The 20,239-nt window shown below is 46.6% G+C and overlaps 1 protein-coding gene across 1 annotated transcript in view; it reads left to right on the forward strand.

The window, feature by feature from the left end:
- The window catches only part of FAM135B (family with sequence similarity 135 member B), a 279,227-nt gene that overhangs the window by 35,852 nt on the left and 223,136 nt on the right, over positions 1 to 20,239 (forward strand). The window lies entirely within an intron of this gene.

Raw genomic sequence — 20,239 nt, forward strand, 5'->3', positions numbered from 1 at the left:
ATAAGACATTACAGGTCTCCATGGTTGTTGATAATCTGAAGGCAGCCCTCTCTGGCTGTAGACTGGGCAAGAAGTTGGAGGAATTTTTTGAAGTGCCTTTTCAACTTTCTGATTTCCTGATCCTGCTGTCCTGGAGCTTTACAGCCGTCCCTGATACCCAGCCTTCTGCCTGTCTTCCTGCCAGCTTCCCACTGCTGTTTCTGCCTTGTTTATCTGGCTTTTTCCCCTTATAGCTTTTTGGCAATTGTGAGACGTGGCTCTGGAACAAAATCATCAGATCTCCTAAATGCCCCCAAACTGGTGATTTTGGAGCCTGGCTGAGGTTAATGGCAAAGAGCTCGAGTGCAGTAATGTCTCTCCTTCTCTGATGGTCCCATCAGTTACTATTTCTGCTGAGTGTCTGCCATTCATCATCACAGAATTTCACAACCATAGTGATCATAGCTGTCCCCAGGTCCTTTTGCTCTCAGCAGATTTGGGGGGGGGTGTGTGATTGTGTGGATTCAGAAGCCAAGACTTTGTTGTATTTGGCTGGGCTTGTCTATGTAAGGGATTTCCGCACTCATGTGCCCTGTGGCCACCAGCACATGCTGGCAAGTTTGCAAGTCAAAAATCCCACATTTCACTTTTCCTCTGCTTAAATTAGCCTTGTGCTGGCAGGAAAGTCATTCGCTCCTCTCTCTGAAGTCAGTGTAATTCCTAAAACAGCAGAGAATTAAAAGAGCCCCAAAGTCAGGGGTCAGCAAACATTTTCTGTAACTGGCTGGGTAGAGAGTAAATATCGTAGGTTCCCCAGGCCATATGGTCTCTGTCACAACTACTCAACTCTGCTCTTGTAGTGAGAAAGCAGTCACAGACAATACATACATGAATGGCTGCAATCATGTTCCAATAAAACTTTATTTGCACAGACAGGAAGTGGGCCAGATTTGTGCTAGGTTTGGTGCCAGGAAGGAAGCATGGAATCCTCTGGGCATGTCTACTCCCTCCCCCGTCCAGGAAGTATTTTCCAGAGGCTTTTCATTCTGTTCCTTTTTTCCCTTTGTGACCTTGACCATTATAGTTCAGGCCATAATCCCCTCATCTGGATTAACTAAGATTCTGCTATCTTGACTCAGATCCCTGTCCTCTAATCTGTCATTCCGACTCCTGTCCGCATGCATTCACTTGTGCATCCCCTTCCGGTATTCATGAGGTCAATGTCGAGTTCCTCCATTTGACAGGCTGCCATTGTACTCACTGCTGAGTTTTCAAAGGTGGACAGGAAAAGGCACCATCTCCACGTTCACAGAGCTTACAGTTTTGTGTGGAAACCTATGTCAAGAGAGAAACCTATGTCAAACTTACATCAAGAGACACATAAAATGCTCATGAGAATGTATAATTTATATATAAAATTGGTCATTGTTGTACATATAAAGAACAGCAGATAGCAAAGATCTTTATAAAAGGAAAAACTAACATCAGATTCCTGCTTAACACTCTCTGATGGCTCCCCAGTGCTTGGTAGAAGGTCCCCAAGTTTGTGTGAATGAGAATCACCTGTGCTGTGGGTAGCACCTGAGCTGGTCGTTTGCCTTCCGCCATGTCGGTTGGTTAAGCCTCATGTATTAGTTTGCTAGAGCTGCTATAACAAAATGCCACACTGGTGGTTTGAATAACAGACATTTATTTTCTCACCTGGAAGATAAAGTCCAAGTTCAGTTGTCAGCTGTGTTGGTGTTTTCCAAGACCTCTTTCCTTGACGTGCAGGCAGTCGTCTTTTTCCTGGGTCCCCATGTGGTCTTTGCTCTATGCACTGCATTCCTTGTATTTGTTTGTGCATCCACCTTTCTTCTTTTAACAAGGACACCTATCGGGTTGGATTAAGGCACACCCTAATGGACTGATTTTTTTCTTACCTACCTCGTTGAAGGTCCTCTCTCCAAATACAGTCACACTCTGAAGTACTGGAGGTTAAGGCTTTGACATGGATTTGGGGGAAGTCTCAGTCAGATGGGCTGCTATAACAAAATACCATGGACTGAGGCTCATCAGCAAGAGAAATTTGCTTTTCACGATTCTAGTGGCTGGAAGTCCAAGATCAGGATCAGACTGGTGAGAGTCCTTTTCTGAGTTGCAGATGGCTGACTTCTCATTGTACCCTCCTTGGAGAGAGAGAGAGTGAGTGAGAGATAGAATGCTCTGGGTTTTGCATCCTATTAAGAGGGCACTAATTCCACCATGGGGGCTCCATCCCCATGACCCATCCAAACCAAGGCCCTCCCTCAGGCCCCACCTACAAATACCATCATCACACTGGGATTAAGCATCAACCTATGTATGCATTTTGGAGTTCATGAACATTCAGTCCATAACAGGGGGACAGTGTTCAGCCCATAACACGTTAGAGAGGGCTTGGGATCTGAATTTTCAATGATTGCCTCTGGGTGATGTTAGAGCAGTTGGTTTGTGCATCACACTCAGAGAACCTCTGGCATGGATGATGGTAGGCTAAGAACCTGGTGTGGCACACAGTGCTGACCATGGTCTGCCCAGATGCTGTAGAATTCTGATCCCATGGCTCTTTTTTGTGCCGTGATGGACAAGCCTCCAGCTTTTCACTGTTCCCAGCATCTCCAAGCCCCTTCCTCCCTCCAATTTGCACAAATATACTCTGTGCCTTTTCTCTTTTATCTGGCTCCTGGTCATCTTCCAAGATCTACTGCAACCCTTGCTTGCAATCCCCTCTCTTTTCCAGAGACATTTAGGCTGCACTTCTATTACTCTGTATTTTACATTTTACATTAAAGTTTTCTTAGTATTCCTTTTATTTTTCTCCTTACATCTTCTTTGTGTCCCAGTTTCATTCTCCCCAAAGTTCCCTGGAATGAGTGTCCTGGCCATTCCTTTGTTTCATCTTTCCGTGTAGGCTATAAGAGAAATATGGGATGATTTGAGGAAGGGAGAGTGGCTGGTCTACACCACTCAGCTTCCCTTCATCTTACTAAGTACTGATCTATGTGGGGCATAACCTGGGTCCTTGCTTTCACTCTTACAACATGAGCATCCTTTTCATCTTCCTTTGATGGAGAAGAATGTGCTTCTAAAGAACTTCAAGGGAATATGGGGAAACCAACTTTTGGTGTATAATCTAGTGAAGATGAAGGCTATGAAGACTTTAAAATGATCTGCTTTTTTCTGACTGGATGCCTAATTTGTACCTAGTGGGACTGCTCATAGGAGACCCAGATAAACTCACCCTTGAAAATCCCATGACCTTGAGGGCCAGCTTCTCTTGGAAGCTTGGTCTAAAGCCTTCTCCATAGGCTGGGTGCAGGGGTTAAATTAAGGAACAAACACAAAGAAGCTAACACCTGTTCCAACCTTATTGTCTGAGTGAAAATACTTTCACCCAGCTCCCCTCACCCCCTTTAGAAATGCACTTGGTTTTGGTAAAGTGTAAATCTACAGTTTAAAGACATGAAAGATGAGGAAGATGACCTGGCTTGGTGTTAGTGCGTTCTTGAAAAAGTGAATGTGAACACAGCCAAAGCATTTCAACGACAGGCCCGGTGATATGTATGAGGGTTTAAAATATAAATCTGGAGATTTTCACGGTGTTTTAACATTTGGGGGATTTTGTAGCTCAAACCATAACATAAGGGAGACCCACAGAACCCTGGCTTCCATTCAGCTCCCTTTCATGTGTGGGATGCCATTATGTTGCTGACTCATCCACTTATCCTTGCCGTATGCCTTTACAGAGCACCTGTAGTGTGCCGGCATGATCTCTGATCCTCATATGCTCTTCTGGGTAGATCAGTCATTTCCCCCATTTCATAGATATAGGAATTGAGGCTCAGAGAAGTCACACCAAGGGCAAACGGCTTGTGAGTTGTAGAGCCTGCCTGTGGATGGGCGTATCTGAATTCATCACCACCATTCTTGGCCTCCGCAGCAATTCCAGCATGACTCAGCCCACACAACAGTTCTCCACACTGTGAATGATGGATCAACTTGGATACCATAGCAGTGACACTGTCTTAGTTGTTTCCTGTCCCTTTCCAATCTTTCATTTACCCATCCACCTACCCATCGATCCACCCATCCACCTCTCCATCCATCCATCCATCCATCCACACGTCCATCCATCCATCCATCCATCCATCCATCCATCCATCATCCATCCATCATCCATCCATCATCCATCCATCCATCCATCCACCTACCCACCACCTACCCATCCACCCATCTCTCCACCCACCCATCCAGCCACCTATCCACCCACCCTCACATCCATCCATCCATCCTTCCATCCACCCACCTACCTGTTCATTTGCAGGGAGAATTATGCCAGACAAGGGAAGCAGAGTCAGAATTCAGAAGCTTTTCATATGTTGGCCTTAAAGACGTCTGTCTCTCTCAGTTATTTCATCTATAAAATGGGGATTATTATAGCAATGACAACCTATCTCATAGTTTTGTTGTGAGGATTAAATAAGCTGTTACACTTAAAGCTCTTAGAAACTATAAAGCTCTGGCACTTCTAATTATTACCATGTTGTTATCCATATTTTGATTATTTATTATTATTATTAATTTTAACTATATGCTATACTTAATTCCACAGAGCTAGCTGAAACTTTAGGAAACATAGATCAACTACTGGTATTTATAGTATATGAGAACCTGGTTACTCTGGACATCAGTGGGTTTGAAATCTGTGATAGTTATGTACACTGAGGCCCATGGCTGTTTATGCTTCTGCCATCCATGGTCAAAGAATTTGCTGAGCAGGGGTGTCTGGGTGGCTCAGTCCATTGAACATCTGACTCTTGGTTTTGGCTCAGGTCATGATCTCAGGGTCCTGAGATCAAGCTTCCTGTCAGTGCTCAGCAGGGAGTCTATGATTCTCTCTCTCCTCTCCCCGTGTTCCTTCTCCTGCTTGTGTCCTCTAAACAGACAAAAAACCAACCAACCAAATAAATAAATAAAATCCTTTAAAAAAAGAGAATTTGTTCAGCAAACAGGCAGAGCCCACATTACTGCTTGGGGACGTATTTAACCTCCATAGCCCTTCAAGTGGACCTATGTACCAACAAATGTGTTTGTTGGATTCGAAGCAATCTCACTTCTACATTACAGTAGAGACCTCAAGACTTCCTCTTTTTGAAGGTCACATACTTCTAGTTCCTACATTTGCACCCTGAATGGATTGAGCAAGTCATTCAGTGAAGCTGAGACTCTGTTCTCTCATTTATGTACCTCAGTGTTCATCTGGTTCCTTAGATTTAGGTGAGATCATTCCTTTCCTTAGGATGTTGACTGAATGACTACTATGTGCCAAGCCCTGGGTTGAGTGAGAATGGGTGGGCAGAATTCTTGTTTGCATGGAGACTACAGTCTTGTGGTAAATACAAGCTGTATTCTGGACATCCATCAGGGTACCTGGCATGCTGTAGGCACAACAATGAGGTGTTCCTATTCCTGCTGATTCCAAGTCCGGTGGTACATTCTGCGAAAACCCAACAGCATCAAAGTGAGCTTCAATGAAATCTATGGCTACGAGAACCCACTTTTATGCCCTCCCTTTTATTGTTCTGTGTTGTGTGGCAGAAGAAGAAAGCATGCTCACTTAGACCCTAGTATTTGTCTTGGTTCTACACTCTTTGCTTTGTAATATCAAGATAGTTGTATCCAGTACCTGGGTGGCTCTGTCAGTTAAGCGTCTGCCTTCAGCTCAGGTCGTGATCCTGGGGTCCTAGGATCGAGTCCCACATTGGGCTCTCTGCTCAGTGGGGAGTCTGCTTCTCCCTCTTCCACTCCCCCCTGTTCATGATCTCTATCTCTTTCATGTTCTCTCTTTCCCTCTCTCTCAAATAAATAAATAAAGGCTTAAAAAAATGGAGAGCATTTTATCATATGTTTGACCTGAGTTTCTTCCTCTGTTTAATGAGATGGTTCAGATGGATAAACCCCTTGGTCCCTTTTAGGGGAAGATGTTGGAATTTGACCACCATTTTATTTATTTTTTTTAAATTAAATTAATTTATTTATTTTCAGAAAAACAGTATTTATTATTTTTTCACCACACCCAGTACTCCATGCAATCCGTGCCCTCTATAATACCCACCACCTGGTACCCTAACCTCCCACCTCCCCGCCACTTCAAACCCCTCAGTTGTTTTTCAGAGTCCATAGTCTCTCATGGTTCACCTCCCCTTCCAATTTCCCTCAATCCCTTCTCCTCTCTAAGACCCCTTGTCCTCCATGATATTTGTTATGCTCCACAAATAACTGAAACCATGTGATACTTGACTCTCTCTGCTTGACTTATTTCACTTAGCATAATCTCTTCCAGTCCCGTCCACGTTGCTACAAAAGTTGGGTATTCATCCTTTCTGATGGAGGCATAATACTCCATAGTGTATATGGATCACATCTTCCTTATCCATTCGTCCGTTGAACCCGTCAGTGGCACTAAGCCTGTAAATCCTGAAACAGCTGCCATTCCAGGGAGACACTGAGAGCAGTGGATTTTCCATGTGAGGATGAAGGGGCAAGTGGGGTATGCCATGGCTGTCTTCCAGTGATCCACTTCGCCCAAGCTCAGCCCATTTCTTGGCTGAGAGAATTAGCCTTTGAAGAGAACCTTGCCCAACTTGATGACTGAAACACTTAGGCCACTTGTCACAAAGGCATTCTCAGAAGTATTCTTTTCCATTTTAAAAACTGTGGACTTGGAAGGAGCTCTCCTGCAATCACCTTCCTTCCTTCTCCTGCCTGAGTGGATTTGTTCTTCTCCTCTGCTACCTGTTTGGAGAGCTCGGCACCCACCCCAGGCCGTGGAGTTGCGACACAGGATTTCCAGCCATCGCCCTGCTATCTGCATCACCTTGGGAAAATCACTCACCCTACGGAGAATCAGATCCTTCTGTAGTGAAATGAGCATATAAGGTTGTCGATCCTCACGCTTGATGTGGATGTAAAGGAGTTCTGTCTGGAAGACAAGGGCTAGTGCTACCTGCTGTTTTTTTAGCCATTTCTTTCTTCTTTAGCCATTCATTTGTCCCTGAACATCTTGGCTCTTTCCACAGTTTGACTATTGTGGATGTTGCTGCTATAAAGCTTGGGAGTACAGGTGCCCCTTTGGATCACTACATCTGTATCTTTGAGGTAAGTACCTAGTAGTACAATTGCTAGGTGGTAGGGTAGCTCTGTTTAACTTCTTGAGGAATCTCCATACTGTTTTCCAGAGTGGCTGCACCTGCTTACATTCCCACCAACAGTGTAGGAGGGATCCCTTTTTCCACATCTTACCAACACTTGTTGTTCCCTGTCTTGTTAATTTTAGACATTCTGACTGATGTGAGGTGGTATCTCATTGTGGTTTTGATTTGTATTTCCCTGATGCCAAGTGATGTAGAGCACTTTTTCATGTGTCTGGTGGCCATCTGTAGGTCTGCTTGGAGAAATGTCTGTTTGTGTCTTCTGCCCATTTCCCAACTGGATTGCTTCTTGGGTGTTGAGTTTATTGAGTTTTTTATAAATCTTAGATACTAGTCCTTTATCTGATATGTCATTAGCAGATATCTTCTCCCATTCCATAGTTTTAGTTTTGTTGACTGTTTCCTTTCCTATACAGGTTTTTATCTTGATGAAGTCCCAATAGTTCATTTTTGCTTTGTTTCCCTCGTCTATAGATATGTCTAGCAAGAAGTTGTTGTGGCTAAGTTTGAAAAGGTTGCTGCCTGTGTTCTCCCCTAGGATTTTGATATATTCCTGTCTCACATTTAGGTCTTTCATCTATTTTGAGTTTATTTTTGTGTATGGTGAAAGGAAGTGGTCCAGTTTCATTCTTCTGCATGTGGCCGTCCAATTTTCCCAGCACCATTTATTAAAGAGACTCTATTTTTCCCATTGGTTATTCTTTTCTGCTTTGTGGAAGATTAGTTGACCATAGTGTTGAGGGTCCGTATCTGGACTCTCTATTATGTTCCATTGATCTATGTGTCTGTTTTTGTGTCAGTACCATGCTGTCTTGATGATGTAGCTTTGTAATAGAATTTAAAGTCCAGCATTGTGATGCCACCAATTTTGTTTTCTTTTTCAACATTGCTCTGACTAGCTCGGGTCTTTTCTGGTTCCATACAGGTTTTGGGTTATTTGTTCCAGCTCTGTGAAAATGGCAGGGCTGTCCACTCTGACCATTATTGTTCAATATAGTACTAGAAGTCTTAGTCTCAGCAATCAGACAACAAATGGAAATAAAAGGAATTCACACTAGCTAAGAAGAAGTCAAACTCTCTCCCTTCATAGATGGCATCTTCCTTTATGTGGAAAACCCAAAACACTCCACCCCAAAGTTGGTAGAACTCATATAGGGATTCAACAGTGTGGCAGGATATAAAATAAATGCACAGAAATCAGTTGCATTTGTATATACTATCAGTGAGAGGAAAGAAAGAGAAATTAAGGAGTCGATCCCATTTACAATTGTACCAAAAGCCATAAGATACCTAGGAATAATCCTAACCGAGGAGGTAAAGGATCTATACTCAGAAAACTCCAGATCTCTTATGAAAGAAATTGAGGAAGACCCAAAGAAATGGAAAAACATTCAGTGCTCATGGAATGGAAGAACAAATATTGTGAAAGTGTCTATGCTACCCAGAGCCGTCTACACTTTCAGTGCAATCCGTATCAAAATACCATTGTCATTTTTCACAGACTGGTAATAAATAATCGTGGAACCACTGCTTTTTGTTCTGTAGCTTCCCTGCTTCTGACTTTACCCTTAGATTAGCTCTGCCCTGAATCAGCTCAATAAACTGGATCCTAGGGGGAGAGGTCCCCAGCAGACAGGTGTAGGACTGGGGGAGGGAGACCCAGGGAACACCCTTACTTACAATACAGAGTGCTTGAGATTGTGGGCACCCGGCACAATGTGTTCCCTTACTCTGTGTCTTCACGTCACCTGGATATCTCCTGACAGGTGGCGCATGTCCTTCCTGTTGGTTGCTGTTGTTGCCTGTTCCCCAAGAGAGGGTTTCTGTTCTCTGTGCCTCCAGCACCGCTTCTCCCAACTCAGTGCTTCGTAAATACTTATCAACTGAATGAATTTGATGAATGGTAGTTTTGAAAATGAAGATGTCTTGGATTGACTAATTATCAGCTTTCTTTGTTTGAGTTCTGCCTTCCAGGTTTGATGTAAGATTTTAGAAGAAAACACAATGTCTCTTTGTTTGCTTTTTATTTCCCATTTTTCTTCCTTGCTATGGAGGCTCAGATACTTCATTGTGCCCATGCAGCTGACTTAATGAGATGGGCTTGTGTTTCTTGGATCCTTTGGGAGAACTTCTTTGGAACCAGTACGACCTAGTTAAAAAACAAAACGAAAGTTTACTAGAGTCAGATAGACTAGATTTCAAATTCTGCCTGAATCACTAGCTTGGGAACGTTAGTCTCCTGTTCCATTATTTGGGCATCTGCTTCACCCAGATGCCATGAGAAACGAGGCTTTTGCTGCCTGCGTTACGATAGATCGTGGCCTCTGCGTCTCCACATCACACACCTCCAGCATTCCGTCTGGGGATAGGACCCCGTGGGCTTGTCACATTGCCTTCCTGCAAGCGCCAGAAGCTGCCGGCCCATGCAACCCACCAACTTAATTCAAGGTGAACCATCCTCCAGGTAAACCATCAGGTGATGCAGGCATGCTCTCCCGAGAACAATTGTCTGGTCCTTTCTGATCTGTCAGTGGCATTGCATTAAAATCGATCCATTTCCCAAACTCCATTGCTGTTCTTTTCTTATCGAATGAATTACAGACCCAGCCACAGCACTTCCGCCCCTCCCACCGAGCCCGGGGACTCCCCGGCACAGCAAGGCTCTTTGACACAATATGGTTTGCTTGGAATTCATTACTCTGGGGACTTGGTGAATTGAAGATCTATTACTTTTTTACATTCTGCTTTCTGTGGAATGCCTGGCGTGATGTCCTGGCTGCCCTCCAGATCGTTTTGATCGCTTCTCTCCTCCTCTCCCTTGGTGTGTCCTTTCGCTTTGTTTTATTTTGCTGCGTGTTTTGTGGTGGAGGCAGATAATATAGTGAAAAAATATATCAGTTTTAGGTTTGAAAGGTAGAACTCAAGTCCCAGGTACATACAGTCATTTGATATTTTAAAACCTGTTGACAGGAGACAGTAGACCCGTATGTCTGAGGGATGTCGTATGCGTCTGGCACACGTAAGTGTGCTCCGCAAAATATGTGTTCCGCAAGTGAAATGGAGAACACAGAAACACACGGACGGGTGACTAGAGATGCTTTGCTGTCAACCATCATCATGATTCCTGTTTTCTTTCTGTTACACTTGATTACTTTTAAAGCAGAGACTAGACTCAGACCAGTTGAATTCTATTCTTGCTCCTATGACACACCTTGGACAAATCAGGTAATACTTTGGGACCTCTACCTTCTCATCTGTAAAATGGTTCTGAGCAGATGGCTAAGCAATAGTTTATAGCATTTGCCTACTGCATAAATAACGACTTACGTACCTATCCAACCTGGTACGTTAAGTCTTCAGCCATCTCCAGCCTCTATCTGAGGGTATAAACTTGGGTAATTTTTCAGCACTCTCCATTTCTATCCTCTCAACTCCCTCCTACCTCCCAAACCTCTTTTCTCTCTCTCCCTAGTTCAATAACCGCTTATACAGTGTCTGCTATGTGAAGGCATTGTTTTGGGTAATGCATAAAGCAACAAACAAACAAAAATCCCTTGGTTTCATGCAGTTTGTTTGCTAGTGGGGAAAAGAATACAAAAGCAATCAGCAACCAGTGTGTTGGGTTGTGTTAAGTGTAGTGTGTCATGTTCATTACATGATAACATTAATGATGGTTAATGAATGAAGATTCCCAGTTTGGTCCAAACCCAACCAAGGGCCCCATTCAAAGTGTCGCTGTCCCAGTCCTTCTCAGTTAGTGGCCTGAAGTTCCCCTAAGAGCCTTGGTGGGTGTGTGACTTCAGGCTCACTTGTATTTAGGCAACTAGCATAAAGTAGGTGTGGTTTTGATATGTAACCTTGTGTGCCCTGTGGCCACAAGAAGCAAGGGCTTCTGTTAAGTTGTCACCAAGGCGGTCTTGTTCTCTGATCAGAGCGGAGGTAATATGGCAGCCTGAAGCCTCGATCTTGCTTCCTTCTTGACTCTCTGGTGCAGCGAGAAGTACCTATCCCACCCACCCAATGTCCTTAAACTCCATAGCCAAGTTCAGCAGCTACGGGGTCCCCAAAACCATTGGCAGAGCATGCACTTCCTCCCAGGAATGCACAGGCAATACTGAATTCATTGTCATCCACTTCTTGCCCTGGGTTATTACTATTATCCCATTTTTCACTGACATGGAGCTCAGCACTGTATTCCGCTCCACAGGCATAAGCAAACCTGTCGTCATAGGTGTGTTTTCTGGGACTACGTCTGGTTCCAAGGAATGTAGTTCTCAAAGCCTCATTTGGAAACACAGAATCGTCAGTGGTTTTTCCCAAACAGAGGGGTTTGGTATAGGGGATGCGTTATGTTAGTGTCGGAAGGTTGGCAGAGCAAGAAGAGTGAAATGGCTCAATGATTAATCACGGATAATCATGATTATTAATGACTTACTGCTGGATGCTAGCGTGAAAAGAAGCAATAATGGCTACGGTCAGGGAGCCAAAAGGAGGAACTGGAGACCAGGATTTGAGAGCTGAGACGTCCAGGGAAAGCTGCAAGCAGCCAGTGCTGGACCTCTAAGGAGGGCCCTGGAGAAAGCGGTGGCTCCGTCCTCTGGGGCGGGCTCTCGGCAGGTGATGCCCTGAGAGACCGGGAAGCATAATTCGTTTTGTGGGTGGTAGCTCTGCAGGGAAGAGACGAGGGGCACCGAAGGAAACCAAAGCCTGGGCTGGATCTGTGCTCTGTCGCTAGGACCGCCCAGCCCAGAATGGAAAAGATGAAAGATGGTCATTTCTCCATTCTGCCTCTGGTACCTCCCATTAGCAGCCTCTAATAGGAAGTCAGCCTGCTGGTGAGTCAGAGTAACGTGGCGTGCAGATTCCCCGCTCCAGACTCAGAGAACATAAAGAAGTGGGCTTGGAGCTCTGAGAGAAAAGGTCAGTAACCCCCAACGGAGCCGGGAAAGGCAACGGTGAACCATGAACCGGGAATCGGGAACCCCGCCGTTGCAAGGTGTCTGCCACGTGCTGCCACTGGACAGACCTGTTCTGTGGCGATGACGGTCCTGATGGGAGTCAGGGATGCTCCTGGCGGCTCCGTGGGGGTCCTGATGTGCAGGTGCTTCGCAGCCCGGGCTCGTGCACACCTTTTGCGCCTGTGATTTCCTCTCCTTCGTGCTCCACCTCCAGCGAGCCTTATCAAGGCTAGTTTTTACCTCCCGCGTCCTTTGACGGCCCATTCCTTGTTCCCTCAAGCACAGCTGTTGCAGGCTGTACCGCTTTTTCTTTCGTTCCTGCAGGAATCACCCAACCTCCTTCCTCCTGGGCCCTCCTCTTGTCCCTCCTTCATACCGCCCGCAGATCATCCTTCTTCTAAAAGAAAACATGTCATTCCTCCGGCTACACCATCGCAGCCCCTCACCGTGGCAGGGGGGAGGAAGCCAGGCCTCCCCGACGCGGGCTCCCCCGGCCACTGAGGAGCTGGCTCTGCCGCTGCTTGTCTCCATGCTGCTGCTCACGCGCCCCCTCTGCCTGCGGCTCCCGCGGCCCCTGGGCTGTCTGCACCGTCTGTGCCCATCAAGGCTTTCTTCCCTGTCCCCTCTTCTCTGAAGCCTTTACTATTGCAATCTTGGTTTGCAAGCTAGCGTGTGTGTGTTTCATCACAAAGCTGTTGGTTTCTCCACTGCACTTATTTTACTATCACTGAATTCTAGACAGAAGCAGAAGGAAAAGAGCATAGTCTTTGGAGCTAGACAATCTCTCTCTCTCTCTCTTTTTTTAATTAATTTATTTATTTTATTTATTTTTATTTTTTTTAATTTTTAAATTTCTTTTTCAGTGTACCAGAATTCATTGTTTATGCACCACACCCCATGCTCCATGCAATCCGTGCCCTCCACAATGCCCACCACCAGGCTCACCCAACTTCCTACACGTCTCTTCTCCAAAATCCTCAGTCTGTTTTCCAGAGTCCACAGTCTCTCATGGTTCATCTCCCCCTCCGATTTCCCCCAACTCCCTTCTCCTCTCCATCTCCCCATGTCCTCCGTGTTATTTCTTATACTCCACAAATGAGCGAAATCGTTTGATAATTGACTCTCTCTGCTTGACTTATTTCACTCAGCATAATCTCTTCCAGTCCTGTCCACATTGCTACAAAAGTTGGGGATTCATCCTTTCTGATGGAGGCATCATACTCCATAGTGTATATGGACCACATCTTCCTTATGCATTCGTCCGTTGAAGGGCATCTTGGCTCTTTCTACAGTTTGGTGACTGTGGCCATTGCTGCTCTGAACAATGGGGTACAGAGGGCCCTTCTTCTCACTCCATCTGTATCTTTGGAGTAAATACCCTGCAATCATAGGGTCATGGGGAAGGAGCTAGGCAGCCTTGAAGCTGAACCGAAGGTCTGACACTTCAGTGCCGGGTGAATTTGTCCAGGTGACTTAGACTTCCTTGAGTCTCAATTGCCGCATCTGAAAAGTGCGCTCTGAGGCCAACCTCATAGAGCTAGGAGATGAATTAATGAAATCACATCATTAATTTTCTACCATGATGCTTCACACCCAGTAGACTTTTTAAACAAGGGTCGGTTCCTTTATTTGATCGGAGTGTGGCTGGTCAACCCCTAGTACTCTCTCAGCAGCAGGAAGTCAGGAGTGAGTTCCTAGTCCTCATTATATCTCTGCAGATCCTGGAGCAATGCTGGGGACCTAGGAGACTGTGCTGCCTGCCCGGCTTCTGGAGTGGTCCTGTTTGCCCTACAGCTGGAGTGCCTGGGGGTCCGTCCATGCCAGTCCTTGGGAGGCATTGCGGGGAGAGCGCAAGGATGCTCACCAGGGGTTGGTGTGGGATCAGAGACTGCCGTGCGGCCCCTGGAGGGGCTCTGCACCTGGGCAGCCTGAGCACGAGGCCGGTTCTAACCCGTGGTGCTAATAAGCAGCACTCGAGTCACGGCTTCTGAGGGACCCCTTGGTGACACGCCATCAGAGGGAAGGCCAGGGGGTCCCTTCTCCCCACAGCGTGTCCTTCTTCCACGGCATCTGGCTTTGTGGCAGACATTTCTTTCAGGTTGAAGATGAGACCATTGCTTGTGAGCAGCGAGGACGGTCGAGGCCACACGGTGTGGAAGCATGAGCTTAGGCGTTGGGATCTGGGAGGCTCGGGCTCACCCCGACGGCACCATGCGTAATCAGTCACTTAACCCCCAGCTCCTGTATCGCTCTGGGTGCTGTAGATTTCCCTCCTACCGACCACCCAAGACTGTTATGAAATGACAATCATTCCTGTGGCAGGACTTTGAGACCTGGAGGATTACCATTTCTGTGCTGGCCGTCAAAGATTTCCACAGATACGTGCTCTGGACACTTTGCCTAGTAAAGCTCCCCGCGGATAAATGAAAGCCTTCAAGTGGGCAGGAAGTAATTTCATTTCCATGCAGGTTAATCAAGACCTGTGTTTTCTGAAGGCTAATGGTCTGATGAGCGATGTCCGGAGTCAAGCTAATGTGATGACCTAATTGTAATTTTTCAGGTTCCCATTATCACACACAAGTCCCATCTGTCACGGTGTACCTGTTTGCACAGTGGCCTCTCCCATCCTGCCCACCGAGTCTCCGTGGCTGTTAGAGGGGAAGAAGGCCAAGACCATGGCCTCAAAGGACACGAAACGCTCCCCCAGACAGTTTGGTTTTAGTTTATTGTCGCATTCCACGAAGCAGCCAGACCAGTGTTCACTTAGGGCTACTCTGGGCCGGGCACAGGCTAGACACAGGCTCAAGGAAAAGAAGCCATGGCCCCCTGCTCAGTAGGCTTTCCTTTTGATTGGGCTTGAGAAGAAGATTGGAAGGGAAGTGAGAATGTGAATGCACATGGTAAGATCGTTCTCAATTCTATAGAAAATATGCTCGAGGTGAGGCCGGCCCGTCACTCAGGGCCGTTCACGCTACTTCAGTGTTATTAACAAAATCTAAGAGCCCAAGAGCATGTACAGATCCCATGTTATAAAATCACAGGAGACAAGAAAGTCAACTACCCCTTACCCCAGGCTTGCTTTCTTCTATTTTATTTATTATATGCATAGTGCTTATCACGATTCAAAATTATATTATTTTTTCTCTCTGCACACACCCGCATGGCACACACACAAACTGCCACAGGCACACACGTGCACACGTGCACACACGGTACACATGGAGGGGCAGCCTCTCGGTCAACAAATGAGGGCCCTGCGGGATGGTGAGGACAGAACACAGGAAGTAAGGTTTAAGAGACCAGATAAAATAGTTTCAGTTGTTAGTCTTAGGATGTAAACGAATTATCTCACTCAGAACAATGATGATCTTTATTTGGCTTCATTTTATTTTATCTAAATTCCATTAATGAATCTACAGTGTATTTTTAGTTCCAGAGGTAGAGTTCAGGGACTCACCAGTTGCCAACGCCCCGCGGCGCTCACTGCATCCCATGCCCTCCTCCATGCCCATCCCCGGTGGCCCCATCCCCGGTGGCCCCAACCCCGGTGGCCCCATCCCCCCCACCCCTTCCCCTCCAGCAGCCCTCAGTTTGTTTCCTAGAGTTAAGAGTCTCTCACTGTTTGCCTCCCTCTCTGATTTTGTCTTGTTTCATTTTTCCCTCTTCCCCTATGATCCTCTGTTTTGTTTCTTAAATCCCACATATGCATGAAATCGCGTGATAACTGTCTTACTCTGAGTCATTGTGCTCAGCATAATGCCCTCTAGTTCCATCCATGTTATTGCAGAGGGCAAGCGCTCATCCTTCGGGATGGTTGAGTGATAATCCGTCATGTATCTCACACCCTCTTTCTCCATTCCGCAGTCAGTGGACATCTGGGCTCTTTCCATAGTTTGGCTATTGTGGACATTGCTGCTCTAAATATTGGGATATTCAGATCACCTTGTTTGTATTCTTTGGGGGTAAATACCCAGCAATGCCATCGCTGGGTCATAGGGTAGCTCTATTTTCAACTTGTTGAGGACCCTCCATGCTATTTTCCAGAGTGGCTGCACCATCTTGCATTCCCACCAACAGTGTAGGAGGGTTCCCCTTTCTCCAGATCCTTGCCAACATCTGGCGTTTCCTGAGCTGTTAATTTCAGCCATTCTGACCAGTGGGAGGTGGGATCTCACTGTGGTTTTGATTTGTATTTCCCTGATGCCGAGTGATATGGAGCATTTATTCCTGTGTTGGCCATTTCTAAAACCTCCAAGAACATGGAACAGAAGTTTCAAGAACCTGGCAATCTTGTTAAAGCCAGTTCTACAAGTGTGCCTGGAACCTGTGTGTATGCAGTGATTATCTGTTGAGTTAATTAATGGATTAATTAATTATTATACTGAGTTCCCCGTCTCCTGTAGCTGGTCTGTTCAAATACTTCGTACCCAAATACTTCAAAAGCTAGTCTCCTTGTGAGATAAAAACTGTCCAATCTTATAGGATTCTTCACTGTTTTTTTTTTTTTTTCCATTTGAAGTAGGGGACAAACCAGCCTCATTTCCATGTATAGCTAATTTTTCATTGATTGTAAACTTGTTTTCCATTATGCCATTGAATATAGTTATGTTTGCTATTTGCAGCACCTGTCATCTGGAAGTAAGTCTCTATTCATTGTCTTTTTTTTTTTTTTTTTAAGATTTTATTTATTTGACAGAGATCACAAGCAGGTAGAGAGGCAGGCGGAGAGAGAGAGGGCAAACCAGGCTCCCCACTGAGCAGAGAGCCCGATGCTCTGAGATCATGACCTGAGCCTAAGGCAGGGGCTTTAACCCACTGAGCCACCCAGGCGCACCCCCCCCCACCCGCCTTTTAAATTTTTTTAGGAATGGGTCACATTTTCCCACTTCCTGTCCCATTAAACTTGTTTTGGACTCCCTCCTGGGTATCGTGAATGTTGCATTGTGGAAACTCCAGATTCTATAATACTCTTCTGATGAGTGTTTTGTGGTTGATGTTCCTGTTGTCATTTTTTGGTGTCTTTGTTGATGTGAGCACTTAACTTTGTTCAACTCAGATTGAAGTCTCTGCCTCTTGGGCAGTGGTTCAAATCTCCGCTCGTTATTTTATCTTTGGCCTGGCTGCTCGGTGTCTGCTCCACGCATGCGTGGTTTGGGGGTCAGCCAGCCGGGGAGTTGGACAGATTGTACATGCAGACTGGGTGGTTCCCTTCTCTGATTCTTTCCTCAGTAGGTTTCCACCTGCCTTTACAGACGTTGCAATTTTCCTGACCTCTGGTCTTTGGGGCCCAAAAGACTGTAGTTTTTTATAGGGTTGGTCCCCACGCTCATGTTCGAAGCCATGTGAATAGCAAACAGTGATGCACTGATAGGAGTGCAGACTGAGTCTGATTTGTAGATTTAGGAGGAAGGTAACTGGTATTTCTCTTTGCTGTCTCCTGCTCTATCCTCCAACTCTACTCCATGTTCCTGCAGAGCAAGCAGAGGGAGTCGGTCTGCAGTATCCTGGACTCCACTAGACAGAGCCCTGCTATCTCCTCGACAAGACGTGGAGGAATCTAGGAGCTCCTTTTACTTGAGAGCCCCCTTGAGTAACAGTCGTGAAGAGATGTTATAATAAAACTTTGCATTTAAATTGCCTCTTATTCTTAGGATGTCAAAGTGCTTAACAAACACGAATTGCTAGAAACCTTTTAGATTAATTAAAATGAACAGATTTCCCAGACAAAGGAGGTGACTGTTCATACTTTCAGATTTTTTTTTCCTTCCCCAGGTGAGTGAGTGGAAGCACAAATAAGTCCTCTCTTCAGACTGAGATGTTCTGAGAACAGGTGAATTCAGCGTGAGCACCGCTGCCTTGCTGCCCAATTTCATCGCTCTTCAGAATAATAATGATGATACTGTCAGGGCTTCATGAACGCTGTGCTTGGGGGGGAGGATGTGTGCGACCCCTTGCTGAATGGCTGCGATGAACCTGGCGTGCTGCCTAGCACGCGGTTTTCCGTCCTGCATTGTTTTCCTCTTGGGGCCTCTGGGAGGTGGCTCCTACTCTCACTTCGGGCTGCAGGGTGGGCTGGGGTGGGAGGGGGGCTTATCTTCATTTCACAGCCCAGGAAACAGAGGCCTTATTAAGCTGCTGGCTGTGCTTCTCCAGCTAAGGAAGTTTGGGATTCTGACTCAAGTCGGCTGATTCTCACCTTCTTCCAATAGTCTTCTCTGGATTTTCTGTATTTCTGTAGAGAGCCCCATACTCTCTACCAACATCGTTACCAAATACGATGCCCCGCCCCCACCCCCACCGCATTTCTAAACTCCCGAGGAACATAACGCAGTCTCTTCAGAAACTGACCCGGGACGGGGGCTTCTGCGCTGGCAGGGAGAGGACACGAGGGCAGAGGGTTTGCCAAGCTCAGATCGGAGGCGCGTGGACTTTCTTCTGTTCTCCGGGTTATCCCATCCGCCAGAGCTGGCGGTCCAAAGGCAAATGGACGGAGACTCCCATTCCCTGGAGGACAGCGAGCAGATCTGGTAGCAAACAGGCTGCAAAATGGTCTCCTCAAGAAGTCCCCACGAGTAGCTTCTCGTCTCTGTTTTACAGAGCACGGAACTGAGATTGGAAAGATTAAAGGCTTTTTCCAAGGTTGCATCACCTCTAAAAATGTCTAGAGCCTGCTTAACTTCGAGACCGTTCCCTGCCCTTCTCACACTGTTTAGATAGTCACATTCTAAGCAGATCTGACGGCGCGATCCGTCTGCGTCCCACGTGCCCACGGACTGGACACGCCCTGTGAGGATGTTCTGTCCAGGGCGGACACCTGCTTGCCAAGTTCCCATTTGGAGACTGTTGTGATTTTCGCATCTCGGTCATTCCAGCAAAACACGAGAGCGCCTTTCCCACCGTACCCCCGCCAGCGCTGGTGGCATGTGCTTCCGTGTGCTTCCGTGGGCCGACGACCTTGCCCAGGGGTAAGCCCGGCAGGGGGCCTTTGTTCTTCTCACTTCCGTTTTGTTCATAGGATTGTGCAGGAAGCTCAGAGCAGGTCTTTGATGCAGGTTCGTGTGCTGGGAGCACAGACCAGACATCTGTGCATATCACAGAAGCCCCGACTCAGGGCCTGGTGCCCACCGGCAAGCCCAGCAGGCACTTTAATCCCTGCTGTCCAGCGCCGCTGAAGACATTTGGACAAGAGTTTCTGTTGAGACAGCCACTTCTTCACAATGCGCCGCCATCGCTCCCCTGACTTCTCACTCATGACACGTCACAGGAGAGACAGTGCGGGGGTTTTCCAGGTAAAGGGAAAACGCGCCTGGAGAAGTGGGATCTTTCTAGCACTCCTGATGTTTTCCTGCCACGTTGTGCCTGGCAAACTTCTCTTCTTGTGAATCCATCCAAGGTTTTCCTGTCCTCTGCTCACCAGGGCACTTCTTAGGTCCATGCGGACCCTCTCCAGGACACAGTGGCCACATGGAAGAGAAGCCTGGAAGGAATGTCCTCCACCCATCATGTTGCATGAAGAGGGAGGACTCTGGCTGCCCCTTTTAGTGGCACGGTGGTCACAAAGTGAGGTTGTGCCAGCACCCCTGGGCCGGTAGGGCAAACAGCTTGTCACAGATGCTGTGGCCCCACGGCCAGGAAAGGTGGGTGGTTGGGGGGCCACAGTAGCTCGGGGTGACAGCAGCACTAACAAGATGACTTTGGAATATCTGCTGAATCCAGACCCCCAGCCTGCAGCTGCTGACTGGCGTGGCTTCGTTCAGCTCCCCCGGGGATCAGATCGGAAGTCTCCCTTTGTCTTTAAACAGGGGAGCAAGAGGACCGAAACTGTAATTTAGAAAGATCGTGTTGAGAGCAGACCGGAGGGCAGGTGGCAGCCTTCAAATAGGCGTTTGGATGCACGTGTGAGATTTGTTTATTAATTACCAGAGAACAGGGAGGTAATGTAGTTGAGAGTCCATGGAAAGTTCCAGAATTGTAAACCCGAACTGTTTTTGGATGTTGTTACTCTCTGTGGTACAAACTAGTCATACAGTAATGTCATTGCATCTTAATAAGTAATATAATAGTATGCTT

This window comes from Mustela lutreola, chromosome 3, assembly GCF_030435805.1.
Source record: "Mustela lutreola isolate mMusLut2 chromosome 3, mMusLut2.pri, whole genome shotgun sequence".
NCBI lineage: Eukaryota > Metazoa > Chordata > Mammalia > Carnivora > Mustelidae > Mustela > Mustela lutreola.